We start from the raw sequence: 18,907 nt of genomic DNA, 5'->3' as shown, positions 1-18,907 counted from the left end.
TTCGGTGCATAAAACGTTAAGCCTAAGGGACGTAGAAACAAATCAAGTTTGAGTCGTTTAGCGGCCATGCACTTTGTTGCTTTGTTCTTCCTTCCACGGGGTCATACGCGTAACATGCATAATTGCGCGTAGTTCCAGAACTTTCGATGGTTATTGTTGCATGCGAAACTGATCATTATAGTGATTTAGCAAGATTTCAGAACGGGAAAACGCGCGGATAATCTGGACACACTCTATTTCGACTTCCGGTGTAAACGTTGTCTTTCTCTGCAACAAATTCAGGATGTCATTTCGATTGTTTTCCCGTCGCGATCAAAACGCCTGGGATTTGCGTAAATTGTGTACTTGTAGACCACATAATGCTGTTTGGAATGATTTCAAAACTCATTTCTGGGATAAGTAGGTACCCTTGCTTGTTTTATTCGGTGTATTCGTAAAAATTTACCGCTACATGTAAACACGATCGTTAGCAAGCGATCCAAGATTTCAAGACGTAGTTCGCTTTTAATTGAGAAATGCTTTAAACAATGTAAGGGCTTTATTTAGTACATTTCTTTCACTCTATATGAAAACTCTGAAAATTGCATATCTAAGTTACACCTCGGTCTGAATATCTCTAAAAAGTTAAATAAAATGTTATTGAACTCATTTTTGGTGTTTTTTGGTCTTCATGGGCCAATTGAAGCGTCTTTTTACGAAATTACTTTTGGCCGGAGGCCATTCAGAAGGGAAAGGGAGACAAGGCATGACATGATGCTCGATCTCTTCGCCGAATTTGAGCTTCATCCCTCCGATATTTTCCGAGAAAATCGATGCTGAAATGATGAGTATAGCTTTCTAAATATGATCAGTACCAAACTCAGCGACCAAAGGAATTCCAAGAACGCCGTGCTTAGAATTCCGTGCGGCGCAAGCCGTTTCAAATTTACCATACAGTGTGTAGCGTTGCAGTTGTGTCTTCCGTTGTAGTTATGTCCTCACACATTATAACCAATAGAATGCGGTTTTACTTCTTCCAATCAAAGTGCGTTGTGATCGTGTCTTCTGCGTGTCACTTCCCAACTAGGGGAGGGATGCAAAGCAAAAGTGTAAAAAGATCGTTAAGATTTCCGCGCTCGAAGTTTGAGAATTTCATGGACTATCCTTGACACCTTTTGGGAAGGAGCAAGATTCTGGTAGCGTTTTTAATTGCGAGGTATTTGGGAAATTTTCTTCCATACATTGGAAAGCCTAGGAAGACGAGAATTTAACATTGCATTTGCCTCATGGCTTTCCTTACTTTTCTGTTGGAGCTAGTACAATAAGGTAAGGTTTTCGTTGCACTTCATGCTGGTATTTTTTAAAATTTTAAATATTACAACCATTCTTCAAAGATCCCGTTCAAGTTTTGTGCTAAATTCCAGTAGATTTCATTTAGCTGCATGATACCTGTATTCATTGAATCCTTCTGTGTCGAGGACTTACTTTTTTATTTTGTTTGGGACATTCAACACCAGATATTACACGATTAAAAACCAGGACAGATCTCGGTGTTTCAATGATCAAAAACTTGTGATTTTCTTCCAGCCTCAATAATTTGTATTATGTTGCATGTAGCAATCTCATAGTGTCTACACTGGTGGCTATTATGGGTACAGTGGAAGTCATGTATTCATTGTAAATGTACGGGGCTACGCAAAAATTCAGCTAGGATGTATGGTCGATGTTAAACTTCACATATCCTGGAAAGTTAACTTACAAACTGCTTACACATATGATGATAGGGTGCTGGCTCCTAACGCTCTGCAGCAAGTAACAGTTGGGTCATCATTCTCTTTGCTCACCCAGAAGGGCATAAATTTGCAGCAAAATTACTCATCACTTAATAATATGTGCTTTTCTATTTAAATCAGTGGCTGACATATGCCACTTTCTTTCTTTTGATCTATTTAGAATAAAGCCCCTTGAACTAAATTATGAGGAATACTACAATGATATGTATTTTGTTACCACATTTTACATACTTTTTCAATTGTGTTACAAACATTAAAATGAAATAAATACTAATTCTTGCACAAATGAATACTTAATTCAATACAGACTATTGCCCATTATTAGCAATTATTGCTCCTACACTTGTTAGCAAGAACTTGGTCTTGTTGGTGTTCATTGTGAGTGTTTGGTAATCCATATATCAATGGAGACACTCTCTGCAACTATCTTTGTGAAGAAAATACCAATCCTTTCACCCTTACTTAATATCATTCATACAGGCATGGATGAGAACCAGCAGCCAAGTAAAGTAAACAAAAGTGCCGATGAAAGGTATCTGTTGTGCTTAATTTGTCCTTGGTGTAAAAATTAGTTTCCTTTGGTTTTGTTAATGATATGAATGAAAATGCATTTTGTGTAGAGAAAGATAAAATTTAGCTCCTAGCCTAAGTTATTGTGAGATGATATGTCACTATAAATTTAAAAGTAAAAGAATAAACTAAAGATAAAACCAAACCACAGCATACCTATACTAAACCCTCAGCCTATTTGTATCAATATTATTATTTTTTGTGGTGTTTACCCAATAGATTCGATCCACTTACAGACAAAGATGGTGCCTGTACATTTTACCTTTATTCTTAGGGTAAGACACATGTAGAAAGCAATATTTCACAAAACAACAACATTATGTATGAAAATTTAAAATTTTTCAGATTTTTTCTGTTTGACTTTTTGAGTGGTTCCAGGATTTTCTTGTGCAAAGAGTTCTAGGTGAATGTACCAGTCACTATGTATTTTGGTATGATGGTTTACATTGATTGCTGTACTCTACATTCATCATTGAAGTACCAATTAATTCCTTTGCCATCAGTAATTGCTTTAAATATACTGTGTCAGAAATCACAGCACTGTGCCCCAAAATTGAATGTTATCCAGGGCACAATTTCATATTTTTGAGCAAGGCAAAGGTAAAAATCAAACAAGACCACACAGACATCATCTACGAGACAACATTACTATGTATATAATGTTTATGTAGTGTCCCTTGCGAACTGAATTCCCAGTTTTCTGGGAATTCCTAGGAATTCCTAGGAATTCCTAGGAATTCTCAAAAATTCCCAATTATGCAAATGACCCTTGCAAACTGAATTCCCAGTTTTCTGGGAATTTCTGGGAATTCTTAGGAATTCCTAGGAATTCCTAGGAATTCTCAAAAATTCCCAACTATGCAAATTAACTCTGATTTAAAAAGCTTGGAATTACTGGGAATTTCTGGGAAAGGAAGACTCCAGTTTTGTGAGGAATTGGAATCCCTAGGAATTCCTAGGAATTCTCAGCTTTACAAACTACCTATAATTTAAGAAGTGTGGAACTCTTGGGAATTTCTGGGAATTGAATTTGAGGCAATTTTAATACCCTGAGGTCCACATAAATTCTAAGAAATTCTCAATACCTTGAATGTGAAGGTTTTAAGAAAAAGAGTAAATTCAGAGGCTTAAAACTTTGGCTCAATAAAAGGTATGGTATACAAAACTTACCAAGAGATATACATACATGTACATGTTTATAACTTAAAGATCATGAAATTTATTACTCAAACTAAGTTTTAGTAAATCTTTACATTAATATGGATTTTCTCATGAACCAGCTGTCAGTTATGTTAAATGGAAATTGCCAACTTCCACAATAATTAACAATAATTACATTGTTATCTTACTTCCCTAACCTACATTACTGGTTTCCTTTGTTAGAAAACCTTGGAACAGTCAAGCTCAGTTGCCTCAAACGCTGTCAGAGACTTTTGTTGACAATACTTTTAGTAGAAATTTCATGCCTTAGACAAACAAATTCAACACCTAATTAATCTTTCTTTTTTCATGATTGTTGTTGCTGCTTTTTTTCAGTTTTTTGCTCTATTTTCATGACTAATTGCTGTAATTTGTTTTGCTGTTTTTATTCTTACAAAACATTTTTGTAAGAGTTCCAATACTTGTGGATCATCCACACACTTTGCAAACATTTGGCATGCAGACAAGACAGAGGTAGTCAATATACCCTTTGAGGAATAACACCTTTTATATGACGTCTTCAATTTACTTTATTTGAAACTCTGATCTGAAAATATTTGTCAACAAGACTTGTTAGTAGTGAGAAGTACCAACCAAGTTTCCTTTCATAACTTAATTTCTTAAATGTCCCAATCACTGGATCTCCCAAAAAAATGTTACATCTTTTTATTTTTGGTGCAAATTACAAGTCCTTCTTTATATAAAAATGAAAAGTGCTAGTCACACTTCAATAATAACAGCTCTTATGTTTACTTGTTGTTCTTCTCTGTCTGTCAGCTATCAACAAAATTGTTTTCTACTTCGGGCAGTGCATAACTATTTGTGGACCAGAGTTCCAACGCACCTCTGTAATCGCATATAGCTACTCCTGTCTCTTGTACAAATGTTTCTCCTTTGTAAGACGCACTCTACTCTGTTATCAATACTGCTTTAAGTTCAGTGGAAACGACTGACTGAGGAATCGAGATGGCGGTGTTGGAACGTGTTGCTGAACGCTTGTTACGGTCAAGCTTTGTAGATTTAGGTACTGGTACACTGGGATCATCTATGTATCTCTTACACTTCCGAATGTGGTATCCTTCTTTTATAAATATGAGGGTAAAAGACGATTTGTAGTCGCATTCAAAACTGTGATTGGCTTGTGTTATTTCTCACCTTTGCCATTAACACAACTCAAGTGAGTTTCGAGTCTTTGTTTCCTCGACAACATTCGGCCACAAATCGTGCATTTGTAATACGATCGATTCTTGTCGATTATTTCTACATAGAGTGAGCTCACATCTTTATTTATATCACCAAGCTATCCATCTTCTAGAGGCAGAGAACCGGTCGGAGAAGTCAGATTAAAGTTGGGCGCTTCTCTTAACACTGCAATCGGCAAGCCAGCGGATTCACTTTGCTAGCCAATGACAAGTCCTAAAAGATCCACGTGATCATGCCCGTGATCGGAAACAAAGAAGACTCCATTTGGCGCTCATCTTTGAATGTACTTTTCATCGGTTGATCGCTTTTCTCAACTGTTTTGCTTAATATAACATTTCTAAAGATAACTTTTATTGTGGTTCAATGGGAAAACGAGAATAGCGTGAGTGTTGTAAAAGAGAAGAAAGTCGTTGGCGCCGTGGATTTAAAAGAAGGGACAACAGTTGAGATATGGACCGGTACAAACAAGGGTCGAGTGGCCATCTGTAAAGCTACGATTTTGAAAGTTTGTGGTGAGTAAAAATTGCGATATTCGTTGTGACCAAAATCTTATAAAAGAATAGATGTAGCGGGTTGAATTAAGCTTACATAACGCTCGGCGCAACTGAAACTAGAATAATTCTGAGAATCGAATCGGTCACTTGCATGCTGCAGTTTCTTAAGCTTATGCTTTACAATGAAATAAACCTATCAGTAAGGTTTCAAGATTCCTCTAGTCACGTTTGGGAACATTCAAGATTCATAACAAACCTTAGTACATAAAGAAGCCCTCCTTGGTAAAAACAAAATAATGTATTCAGCCCTTTTTTAGTAAAATCCATGAGAGAGATGTACTAACTCCAATATAAAAGTCACTCAATATAACAGAGATTTCTCAATTTGAGAATCCAATGAATGCCCTTCTCCTCGTAGCCATCTTAAAAGCCTGGTCTGAGCTTTAAACATACATATTTTAATATATTATGTTTTTTCAAATTCAGATGTCAAGGAATCCAGATACAAAATGGTCAAGGTTCTTGTTGACAACCTCATTCAAGGCCAACTCATTGTGAGCCCAGGAAAAAAAATACAAACAGTACAAACAGCAGCTAAGTTTGCAGTTTAGGATAACTTCATTCTAATTTATTGTTACAGTTACAACAAGATTTTAATCAAAAAATCAATTTTATTTGTCTGTAATTAGCCCTTCACTCCCAAGAATATAACTATATCAATGTAACTTAAGATATTTTATTGTTTTTTTAGAGGGCACGGTAACGAATCTTGCCATCTGATTGGTTCTTTACCCGGTCAGTATTTTCCTATCTCTGCCCACGGGCCACGGTAACGCTTTCGTGAGTCGCCGAGTACATCCCAACTTTCGTTGTCATTTTTCATAAATATAGCTGGTTTTCCGGCTGGGCAGTATTTTTAAGCAAACACGTCGGTCACTACCTCAAGCCGATAAATAACTTCTGAATCCTCTCTTTTCTCTCTATCAAATCACTTTGGTTAACAGAAAAATATTGGTTTCAGAATGAATTTGTATAAACAATAGTGTCATTACGTTGGTTGACAAGCGGCCTAAAAACCTTCTGCAATTAATTTTAATTGTTCACAAAAAGTACCCAGAAAGTTGGAACGTGAGGTATTTGGTTACAGTTAAACTGAACAATGGAACTTTCATTCATTTAATATCTGAATTTTCTCGAGCAATTTGTTCATAGTGGAAGAGCGAGCGAAGTTTTAATTTAAGTTCTACAACAAATATACGCTCCTGGTGAGTCTTTCCAATTCCGTTCAATTTAGACATTTGTACCTTAAATTGCACAACAGAAATTGAAGGAATTTTTTTGAGAAAAGGCCGCATTACATTCCCTTGTGTCTCGTTGGAGTGTGCCGTTCGAATTTAGTTTTTGTGAAGGAAAGATCAGAGTTAAACACGCCATTACAGCAAACAAACGAGCAAACTCTCACAACTTCAAAATAAAAAGATTGAATTTACTCACAATTAATTTCCTCGCCGTTTACTTAATGAACAGAGGTAAATCTTCGTACATGAATGAATCGTCGATGAGAGTGAATAATACTTTCCGTTAGATCATTAACTGATTTTGAAGAAAACATTGTCGTGACAGTCCTCTCCAGACTAGTTCGGTTGGTTTTCAAATGTTCCTTCGCTTTTCTCTTTTTTGCGCGCTCTCTAATTGACAGGTGTCAGATTGTGACAGATACTTGTAAAAATAATGTTTCAAAGTTTGTTTGGAAGCCTTTTAAATCACCTTTATCGTTACGGAAATGAAAATCTTTTGCTGAGGCATCTCTCTTAAATTGGCATCACCTCTATTTTAACTACCATTTACCCACTCAAAAATTGTTCAGTTTATGGAAGATCTTGCCGTATTTACGGCCAAAAATCATTTGGGTTCTTTCGGAAAGAATTTCGTCAAGTTTAAAAACAATAAATATGTTATTTACCGGCTAAGGGTCGGTCCGTATGGTGAAAAACTGTGACCTCGGTCTTGAAAATGCTGCCCTCGGCCTACGGCCTCGGGCAGTATTTTCAAGACCTCGGTCACAGTTTTTCACCATACGGACCTCCCAGCCGGCAAATAACATATATGTATTTTATGGAAAAGAATCAACAGATTTTATTCACAATTTGTGTCAAACCAAGTTTAATGATTGATTAGAACTATTTTATATGAATAGCTGTAATTGAGGATTAATCCGTATGAAGTTTTCAAGAAAAGAAAAATAAATCAAATTCCATCCTAATATTACCACACATTGATGTTAATAATTAATCAAAAATATTTTACATGTAAGCCTTAATTAAGCTTCTAAATAAATTTCATTGAATACTTGAATTTTAGCTGGGTTTTTTTAATTTAAAGTATTTATTTTATATCATTAGCCTCAAATTTTTGCTTAAAATTCCCAGTAATTCTTAAACATTCCTAAAAATTCCCAAAAATTCCCAGAAATTCCCAGAAATTCCTAGGAATTTTTTAGATTTACAGCTTTTCAGGGAAAGTCATTGGTTCTCTGAGTTGGAATTCCTAGGAATTCCTAGGAACTCCTAGGAATTCCAAGTCCTGTTGGCTATAAACTTGGAGTTTCTGGGAATTTCTGGGAATTTATAGGAATTTCTAGGTTTTTAGAACCAGAGTTGCTATGGTTGGGAATTCCTAGGAATTCCTAGGAATTCCCAGTCCGAATTTACCGTGAAAATTCACACCTTTATTCCTAGGAATTCCTAGGAATTCCTAAAGCCATTTTGCAAGGGTTGTTATGTAAAAGCTACTCTATTCATTAAATCAGTGTCAACACTCTCCCTCACTCTCCCTTGTAGCAGATATAATTTTTTAGCCAACTTGAGAAATAGTGGCCTAAAATGGACCCTTTTGGACATCCAGACTTTTAAATTTCCAGGGAAAGGTTCCTCAGACTTTGCTATCCAAGTGGGAATAAATTGCTACCACACTGTCATTTTTGTCCCTCCCAGCTGCTCAAAATGTTGTCCCTCCTTTCCACAATCTTAACAAAGCCCCCATATTTGTAGTAATAAAAACATTGAAGTGTAGTGTGCTATCTCAGCAAGAGATGATAATCATGCACACTTTTAAGTGAGTCATCCTAGCAGATGTTTGGTGAGGTATTGCATTCTGTGCTCAAAATCTAGTTCACATAGACCTGGGGAAAAAGAATAGGGTGTAATAGTCAGGTCAGTGAATTGCCACAAGCTTTAGTTTGATACCACTACTCATTTGGTTATCTATCTTGCCGGTACTCTTTCTGGTTATTTGGGTTTTTATGGAACCTCTTCCCATCAAGAAGAAGCATGGTATGTGTTTGAAAGTTGATAGAAAAGAAAAGGAAAAAAAAAAAAAAGGAAATAGGGGAGGAACAGGATGGTACCAAAGACAGTGGTACTTTTTTTTTTGCAGGGGGGTAGTTTTTCTATTTTTGAATTGGGGTTCTAGCCTAAGTATGTCTAATACTCCATTCACACCAGCAAAACATGTTTTGTTAAACTGGTTTTCATTGAATGAAAATTATAAACAGAGAACTGAAAAACTTGATTTTCCATTGGATTCAAGTACTAGCTAACTTGTATTTCCAATGTGCTACATTCAAGTCAAAAATATTCGGTTAAATAGTTTCTATGAAGAAAAAAAAAATTAAACTGTGTTTAACAAAACAACTTTTAAACATGTTTAAGCTTTGGTGTGAATGGGGCATAAGTTTCTACACTTGTTGCTTAGTCTTGTGATTTCTTTCTTTAGGAAGTGAGGTAACATTGTTTGAATTTGTTTTTTTGTTACAGCCACTTGAGTCTGTAAATGGAAATAAAACACATAAAAATGATGCTAAGGAACATGTTATTTGCACTATAAAGTACTGAAAGTAATTTGTAACTCTCCACATTTGTTATTTACAATTGATATGCTTTGCACAGCTGTTGTGTGATAAGTGAAGAAGTTAACTGAATTTCAAAAATTAAATCACTTTAAACTGCAGCGAAAGCTATTACTTTTATAGTTATAAAAGTATCAAAGGTAACCTCTCTGAGAACCTTCCCTAGTGTCTGTGTTATAGAGGTATCCACTAAATATAGGTTAAGTTATTAAGAAATGTGGGAAGAATAGTATGCAACTGAATGATGCAAGTTTCAGCCAGTTGAGTGTTCTTGCATTTTTTTATTGTGGTGCTAATGGTGTCTCAGTCAATTGCTAACTTAGTATTTAAGTACTAGTTGTGGTTGTTGATTATTTGACTTTCCCTAAATGTTTTTTATCGGTGGAGCTAAAAGAAAAAGTTTGCTAGGCCATGCGTTAAAAAAATGACAGGAAGGCCTTAAAAGTTTATGAAGATGGAGGGTTATTTTATTGGCAGTTACATGTAAAGATAGGTTGCCAGGGCCACTTACTAGGAGTAGATTTATAAGTTAAAAACACTACATTTGAGCTCAAATTTTACACAGACATTATTCAGGTATGATGGAAATTTAAAAGCACAAATTCTTGTCTCATTCATAAGCGATGCTACATACTCCACAGGTGTCAAATTTATTAAATTTTGTGTTCAAAATTACTGTTGGTCTTAATATTTTTAACATTATGTAACATTTAACATTGAAGAAATGTAAAATGGTTTCCGTGTTTACATAGCCTGATGTAAACATGCGGGAGGTTGAGAGAACACGAGGTAAGCGTAGGAAACCACAACGCGAAGCGGAGTGGTTTCCAGCTTATTGAGTGTTCTCCCAACCTCTCAGTGTTTACATCAGGCCATGTAAACACAGAAACCATTTTACATTTCTTTTATAAAATAACTAATGAAAGAGCCTCTTCTTGCAACAAAGGAAAGCGACATGCTTGTTGTTGTTGTTCATTTGGCTTTTCAGCCATTTCTTGAATACTGGGAAAATTAAACTCCGAAGAAAAATTAGGAAAATCTTCTTCTTCTATTACTGTACTCAAAACAAACTTAAAGAAACTGAGTTACTGCTAAATAAATAACAGGGATAACTCCGCAAGAAGATTCAGTATGAAAACCCTGTTTACATACGCTCATGTAAAATGGTTTTATGGCCAATCAGAGCATGCGTACTATTTGAATTATTTTATAATATATAACATTGTTTTTAACAAACAATAAAATTTTTTGGTTTGATCTGAGCAATTAAAAACATTATTGTCTTGTTTCCAAGTTTTCCAAGGAAGGTTTCTTCACTTCATGCCTGGGTCCCTTGGTGTTGCTTTTCCTGGTGAGTATGAATCAGGAGATTTTGAGGAGGATTATGATGATATGAATGATGATCTATTTGTTCTCCCCCATCCTGACTTTCACCATTAGACATTCAACTACTGGACAAAGACACAGAGCTGTCAAATGAAAACAATATTCAAGTTAGTTAATAATTATGTTGACCATTTTCACTCTTTTTCTCTTTATTTTTGTAAGATGAGTCTTTTGCTACATTGTTCCATAATTATTTATCTCTATAAACCTTGTTTGTTTTTTGTTATTTGCTAATGAAAGCGTTGTGTGCTTTTTTTATAGCCAGTGAACCAGATGATGAAGATTTTGTCCTGTTTGAGCTCCTCAAGTCTCCCAAAGATGCTTCTTATGAGGTATGCAGAATTTGTGAGTGATTTATAGTTTTCTTCTGTTTAGGTTTTCTCTTACTTTATTATTATTATTATTGCTTAAAACTATGCATAGATGTTCTTGTAGATATGCTAAGTAGTTTAGGAGAATATCATTATTATTATCATTATTTTATGCTATGCAGAGATGTTCTTGTAACATGCCAAGTAGTTTAGGGGAATATTATTATTATTATTATTATTATTATTACTATTATTATAATTATAATTACTATTGCTTTTGTTTTATGTGTCCTTTGATGACCAGTTTTGAATGTTTTTTTAATTGCCTTATGTCTGCAATAAAATTTAAGGGAAATTATTATAAATACCTCTAATGATTGATGTTCCTTCTTTGATTGCTAAATTTGTTTGTTGGGTTAACAGAAGGATGAGGTTGTTTTCATTGTCCCATGAGTTAATTCATAGCATATTATCATTAACATACTGATACTTGGTTAGTGGTACTTCATTAGCAAAGAAGTCCAACCAACCTAATGAAAGTAGGCCAAATGTGCATTTTAATACCAATTTGGTAAAGACAGTCTTTCATCAGCTGAGTGTCAGCTGATTTTCTTCACAGATTCCAACCCTACAGATTTTCTATTTGAAAGAAGGAAGGAAGGAAGGTATTCCAAGGCCTTAACGCCATCACTGAGCAATATCTTTTCAAACTAAGGAAGGAGAAAGGGATAAATGTTCCAGAGGGTGTTACCATGCAGTGATGACAACAGAAGAAATGATAGAGCCTTGGAATTTTGGACCAAGGAGACCACAGATGTGGCAAGTATCTTAAAGCAAGTTGATAGTGATGGATTGGTCTTATTGAGCATTACAGAACAGCATCATTATGGAATGTGGAGAGACTGGAAATGGAGGCAACTTGAGGAGAAAGACTTTTTGTAATTTTAAATAAAATCAGTAAAGGTAAGCTATTTGGCACGGTGTAATACTAATAATTAAACACCTAACAGGTCATGTGTTCACTCTAACAGCATGCTTAATTTAAGTTATATCCAAAATTCCCCAGCTCCAAATTGTGAATAGTACCTAGACATGGCCAGAGAACATCAATAGAGAATGTGACCTCTTAAGCATGTTCACATCAGACCCATGAATTTGTCCACAAAACCTCCTTTGGAGTTGTTTAGTTCCAGAGTTTCATATCCAGTGCATTTCCAGAGCAGTAAAATTTAAAAAAATGACACAAACATTTAAATTGCAAAGCATTTATTTAAAATCTTTACGTTTACAGCAACCATATAAAAAAGAAATCTTACCAACCATTATGATTGAATGAGTGAATAAAATAGCCTTGACTCCCTGACCTGGTGTCAACTGCTTTATGTTATTCAAAAGTATATAAGGGCAAATTGGAAGGACAGAAAGAGTTACTTTCTGTAATCTGTCAAATAGTATTGAACAGTTAGAGCCAAATAGTTGCAAGTGAGTAAAAGGATAGAATGGATTTATTGTAATATTAGTGCACTTTAGTCTACTTTATATTTCACAAATTCCAAAAAATCAGTATTTCACCTGAAGTTATTTACTTGAATTATTTGTACTGAAGACTTTTATTTCCATGGAAGTGTTGCATGTCAAGTACAACTGAAGGAGTTTTTTTTTAACTACCCATTTGTTTGTTAGATGAGCAATTTAAGCCTGAATTTTGAGTTAGATTAATTATGGTTTGCACATGTGGTTAGAAAAAATATTTAGCACCAATCACTCCTGCTTAAATGACACAAAAAAGTGTTTATTTGTTCAAAACACTTACAGTGTATCCTATCTATCAAGATGATTTTATCAACAAAGGATATCATAGCAGGAAAAAGGTAACCAAAATTTATATGAAACATTAAAAAAGGAACAACAAGAGTGATTTTACTCAACCCATGAAACAGTATGTAAACAAACTTGTATGACACCAGCACCCATGTTTGATTGTTGGATCACCCCATGTTGTGTGTGGAAAACATGACATAAACCAAAGATTTTGTAATGCACAGTAGTTTATGACCAATTTCACTGGTTGGATAAAATCACTCTTCATATTCATCTACAATATCTTTTTGAGAAAGAAACTGTGACAAAGCCTTGACTTAGTATTAGCATGAATAATAGTTATTGCTCAATTGCCTTCTTTCGTGATGTATGTTAATAGTGACAAGAAAGTAATGCTTGTTAATATTGTCATCAGTTAAAAATTTAATTAAATCTGAATTACTTAAGTTTTCTTTTCTTTTCTTTTCTCATATAAGCATCCTGCTTTTTGGGCAGATGTCTCTCTGGAATGAGATCCTTTTGGAATGGCTTCCTTTGCACTCGACTCTTTAAATCTTCTGTTACAAGGTTTTATCTGATGGTGCATAGAACCCGTAGTCCTCTACGTAGATGTACACTTTGCTTGTCAAGAAAAGGTAAATCAATAGTTTGCCGTCAGTATATGCACATGCATCTGTGTATACAGCGACTTCGGGAAAATTTCCAATGGTATGAAAACTTTTTTTTTAACGCTAAATTGACTTAAATTCCAAGGGTGTGAGTAATATATAGACCGGTCTCAACAATCAGAACATCACAGTGGTGAAACATAGCATCAAAACTTGCAGACTGATAAATATTTTATAGGGAAGGCTACATTCTCTTTTCCAACGATAAAAATCTCCTCAGGCTCAGTGATATTTGTCCAATAATCTCTGGGCCCGGTTGTTCAAAACTGCGATTAGCGCTAATCCACGATTAAATAGGCTAATCGCCGATTAAATTTAAGTCGCCGATTAGTTTCTGTTGTTCAAAGCCCGATTATTCCTAACCTTCGATCAAACCAAGGGTTAAATCTAACCCTGCTCGCTAGGTGGATTAAATCCTTAATCGGCAGATTAAAAAATAAAAATCACAACATGGCTGACTTGTTGTATGGTTGTGTTGGTGTTGATGGGCGAAGAAAAAGGAAGCAAAGAGAGTTTAGGAGCATCGGTTTCACGATAGATGAATATACAGACGAAGAATTATTAAGCTTCAAATTACTCTGCTTTAATAGTTAAGCCTTGTACTGCTCTTCCAGCACCATGTCGTGGGTTATTTTCCTCTTTGGGGGCTTTTCGCTTACCTCCTTGATAGTTTTTTTACAGGAAGCGGTGTCTTCGACAACTTTGGTCACGGCTTCGTGTTTGCTTATTAACTCGTCGGGCTTCTCAGCAACAGAATTAGGGGTCTCATCGGCAGAGGCCTCGCTCGACACCACCTCGAGGACAAGAGTTTCTGGACCTACGGACCAGCCAGTCTTATTAGATAACGAAGCACCACAATCTGTTGAAATGCAGTGTTTTGAGCTGCACTTGACTGCCTTTCTAAAAGGCAGCCATATTTAATTGATTAGAGTTGGCCGCTGGCCGAAGATTGTATTTGAAGCCGAGAAGAGAAGAGTGGGCCGAGGCAGACTTTTCGGCGCCATTAGTTTTTTTGTTTATATAGGAGTACATGTAAAAGAAAATAAGAAAGAAACAAAAGTCTAAAGTCCGTTAATTTTCACTTTGCTTTGTGTTTGTTAGCGAAGTATACATTTTATGCAAGGTATGGACATTGAGAGGTATTACAATAATGTTTCCATTTATAAACTTACCTGTTTCAAACCCCTGTAACCCAGTAAATGACGGTGTGTCACTGAACATGTTTATTATTTTTAAACTGGCTTCTGATGGGTTGGAGGGAGCAGGGCCACCACCTGTCTTCTTCTGTTCACTTTTAAAGGAACTGAATTCTCTTTTTGCGTGACTCTGGAGGTTTTTCCACTTGTCTCGTACTTCCTGCGTTGATCTTGTTGTCACACCGACGGCGTTTACCGCCTCCGAGATTTCTTCCCAAATCTTGTTTTTTTTTTTTGCATTTGTTATACTGTTGGTAAATTTACTTTGAAGAATGTCCATATTTTCTTCAAATTTTTCCGTTAAAACGGAAATTTCAGCGGGTGAAAAGTTTGCTTTCCGCACTTTCTTCGCTGGAGAAGCCATATTGACAAAAATAAATTTCCGGCAATTTTATGACGTAAACTGGCACAAAATAAATTATAATTAATTAATATAATTCATTTTATGCTTAATCGCGGATTAGTAAATCGACCGAGTAATCTCCCTTTGAACAACCGTTTTTTAACCAACGATTAACTAACCCACGATTAAGAAATTTAATCGCCGATTAGGCCTAATCGGTGATTAGTTTAATCGCGGTTTTGAACAACCGGGCCCTCAGGCTTTGTGCAGGGATTCTACAACGTACCGGCTAAAATTATGGACTTCACCCGAGGGTAACCTTCCGACACCTAGCCCATCCCAACATTCTTTTACGCGAATAAAGGATGCAATTCCGGCGATCTAACTTACAAATGCGGTATATCTGTTCATTCCCATGCATTTCCGTGTTTTAAGCGCATTCGAAAATCAAAACAATCAAATAGCTCGTACCCTGCATATGTAATGTATTCCAAGTTGAAATATCTAATATTAACCGCTATCAGTTTCCATTTTTCATTGAATTCTTACAATTTATCCAGCAAGCAGAACATATCCTAACATGCCAAATCCAATCTTCACCCTAATTTTCCATTTTCTGAACCAACCTTTGAGTGGATAATATTATAACTTTTCCATATCCAATCTTTATCCCGATTTGTTCAAGTAACTCTAGAAAAACGGGGTAAACCGTGACAATTCTTTCCACGAGTGGTTAATATCATGACTTGCAATGTTCAATCTGATTTTCTATTTGTTCAACGAATTCTAGAAAACGGGATAAGTTTTGACAATTCATCATGCAAGTGGAATATAACCTAAGTTGTCATGTCAAATCTTTACCCAGATTTTCCTTTGTTTTAATAGATTAGTTCCAGAAAAATGGGGTAAACTCTGAGAATTCATAATACCCTTAGCTCACATAGCTATCTTTACTCCGAGTTTCCAGTTTTGCTAAATCAAATCTTCAGCCTAATTTCCCATTTTTTCGTTTATTAGAGACAAGTAAGGTAAAATCTGACAATTAATCCCACATGTGGGATACATCCTAGCTTTTCATAATCAATCTTCACCCCGATTTTCCGTTTGTTGAGTCAATTCTGGAAAAACGTGGTAAAATCTGAATATTCATCCTGTCAATGGAATACATCCTAACTTGTCATATTCAATCTTTGTCCCGGTTTTTTGCATTTTTCCAAGAATTCTGTAAAAATGGGGATCAAATCAGACAATTCATCCTACAAGTGAAACATATCCCAACTTGTGGTTTGTAATCTTTACCCGATTTTCCATTATTTTCAGAGAATTCTAGAAAAAAAATTCATCTCATAAAAAGACTATATCCCAACATGCCAAATGAATTTTTCAATGAATTCTGAAAACGGGCTAAATTGTGTCCATTTACCTTAAAATTGGAATAAATTATAACTCGGAACATCCTTCATTTTCCGTTTTTTTCTAATTAATTCCAGAAAAACGGTGTAAATTCTGAGAATTCATCCCGTATGTGGAATGCATTCTAAGTTTCCATATCCAATCTTCAACCCGATCTTCCATTTTTATTTCAATGAGTTCCAGAAAACCGGGGTAAGTTATGAGAATTCATACCGTGAGTGGAATATATCCTACGTTGTCATATCCAATCTTTGCCCCGATTTTCCATCTTTTGACGAATAAATCCCAAAAAAACAGGGTAAACTCTGAGAATTCATGCTACAAGTGGATATTACCCGAAGTTCCTGAATGCCATCTTTGCTGAGATTTTCCATTTTTTTCGTGAATTCTAGAGAAGCGGGACAATTTCTTAGAATTCATCCCGCAAGTGGAATATAACCTACTTTGTCATGTCAAATCTTTCCTGATTTTCCACTTTTTAGTGAATTAATTCCAGAAAAACAGGGTAAACTCTGAGAATTCATGCTACAAGTGGATAAAACCCGTAGTTCCCATATGCCATCTTTAATCTGATTTTTCAATTTTTTTCAAGGAATTATGGAAAAACGGGGCAAATTTTAATAAATTATCCTCCAACTGGAATATATCCTATTGACCTGCCACATCTAATTCTCTAAAGAAGTCTCAATTAGAGACGAAACGCGTCGGAAATAGACGAGGAGCTTACAACTACAAGAAGTGTTTCTTTGTGCGGCTCGCTAGTCTTACTTAAAAATGAAAAAAAGAGGGAAAATTACAAATTTAAAAAAAAAGTTTCTTTTCCCAATGAATTCTAGAAAAGCGGGATGAATTCTGAGAATTCGTCCTTCAAGTGGAATAAATCCTAAGTTGCAAAATCCAATCTTTAATCCGGCTTTGCATTTTTTTCTTTTTTTTCAATGAATTCTAGAATTACGGGGTAAATTTTGAGAATTTGGCCCGCAAGTAGCTAATACCGTAAGTTCCCATATGCCATCTTCACCCCAATTTTGCATTTGATCAGTGAAGTTTAGAAAAAAAAGAGGTGAATTGTGGATAATACCCGAAGTTCCCATACGCTATCTTTACCCCGATTTCCCATTTTTTTTTCTGAAAATTCTATAGAATAACGGGATAAAATCTGAGAATTCATCCTTCAAATGGAATAGATCCTAGGTTGTCATATCCAATCTTCAACCCGATTTTCAATGCTTTTTTCTCATTGAATACTAGATAAACGGGATCAATTCTGCGAGTTCATCCCGCAAGTGATAGCAATATGCTAAGTTCCCATATGCCATCTTTACCCCGATTTTCCATTTGATCAGTGAATTCGAGAAAAACGGGGCAAATTCTAAGCATTCATACTACAAGTGAATAGTACCCTTAGTACCCTAAGTTCCCACATGCTATCTTCAACCCGATTTTCCATTTTTTTTTAATGAATTCTAGAAAACGAGGTAAATTCTGCGAACTCATTCCGCAAGTGATAGCAATACGCTAAGTTTCCATATGCCATCTTTACCCCGTTTTTCCATTTGATAAGTGAATTCGAGAAAAACGGGGTAAATTCTGAGTATTGAATTTAAGGTAAGGTGATAGCAATACGCTAAGTTCCCATATGCCATCTTTACCCCGATTTTCCATTCGATAATTGAATTCGAGAAAAACGGGGTAAATTCTGAGCATTCATGGTACAAGTGAATAATACCCGAAGTTCCCATATGCTATTTTTACTCCGATTTTCCATTTTTGAAAAGTTATTCTCCAAATGGAATAGATCCCAAGTTGCCATATCCAATCTTCAACCCGATTTTCCCTTTTTTTCCCAATGAATTCTAGAAAAACGGGATAAATTCTGTGAAATTCATCCTTTAGGTGGATTCTATCCTATTGACTTGGCATAGCCACCTTTAGCCCCATTTTCGATTTAATCATTGTGTGAATTTGTCATAAACAGGGTAAAAGAGGACAAATCCACCCAAAAGTGCAATAAATCCTACAATAATTTAGAAACAGTACTAAAAAAAAAGCAGCTAAAATCAGCGGAACCGCAATAAAATCACAATCTACTACTTCAATTTTTTAACGGAGGGCTTAGTGCGATACGGCAAAAACCAACAGTACTCAAATTAAACAACTGAAGACCAAACTTCTGTGACTGAAGGAAGACTTCGTGACGCAGACAAATAATCACAACTTGGACTTCTCAGTCGATCTCACCTCCGGCAGATTAGGTGAAGTTTCAAAAATATATAATTTTATGTCGACGAACCATAATCTATGATCTTCAACTATTAAAGAAAATAAAGCAATTGTGATATGACGCCACATTGTGCTTTTGTCTTAGCTTGTGGCTAAAATTTTGTCATTGAAGTCGCAAGTCGAGCAATGAAGACTGTAAATAAAGCAAGGCTGCAAGTAAAACGTGAACAATAACGCATCCTTTAGTCGAAAGTCGCTTTGTTATTCACGCGCAGCAAATTGTTCTTCCAAGTTTAGGTTACAACAACGATGCGATCACTCTGCGTTAACGAACGATTGAACTTCAAGGAAAGCAATATGAGAGGCCAATGATCCGGTTCGCAGTGATCGCATTTCCTCA

General features: G+C 35.6%; 1 long non-coding RNA gene across 4 annotated transcripts; it reads left to right on the top strand.

Annotated features, from left to right (window-relative positions):
* The first annotated feature begins 1,023 nt into the window (after positions 1-1,023).
* On the top strand, positions 1,024-14,146 carry LOC136281294 (uncharacterized). 4 transcript variants are annotated; one of them, XR_010717662.1, is made up of 7 exons: positions 1,024-1,305; positions 2,253-2,304; positions 10,441-10,497; positions 10,587-10,639; positions 10,794-10,864; positions 11,463-13,299; positions 14,014-14,146. It is a non-coding gene; the product is annotated as an uncharacterized lncRNA (long non-coding RNA). The 4 variants fall into 4 exon arrangements; XR_010717660.1 differs by having other exon boundaries at positions 11,436-13,299; XR_010717661.1 differs by lacking the exon at positions 10,587-10,639.
* The last annotated feature ends 4,761 nt before the right edge of the window (positions 14,147-18,907 follow it).

Source organism: Pocillopora verrucosa, chromosome 5, assembly GCF_036669915.1.
Source record: "Pocillopora verrucosa isolate sample1 chromosome 5, ASM3666991v2, whole genome shotgun sequence".
Taxonomy (NCBI): Eukaryota; Metazoa; Cnidaria; class Anthozoa; order Scleractinia; family Pocilloporidae; genus Pocillopora; species Pocillopora verrucosa.
This window is presented reverse-complemented; position numbering and strand designations above follow the sequence as displayed.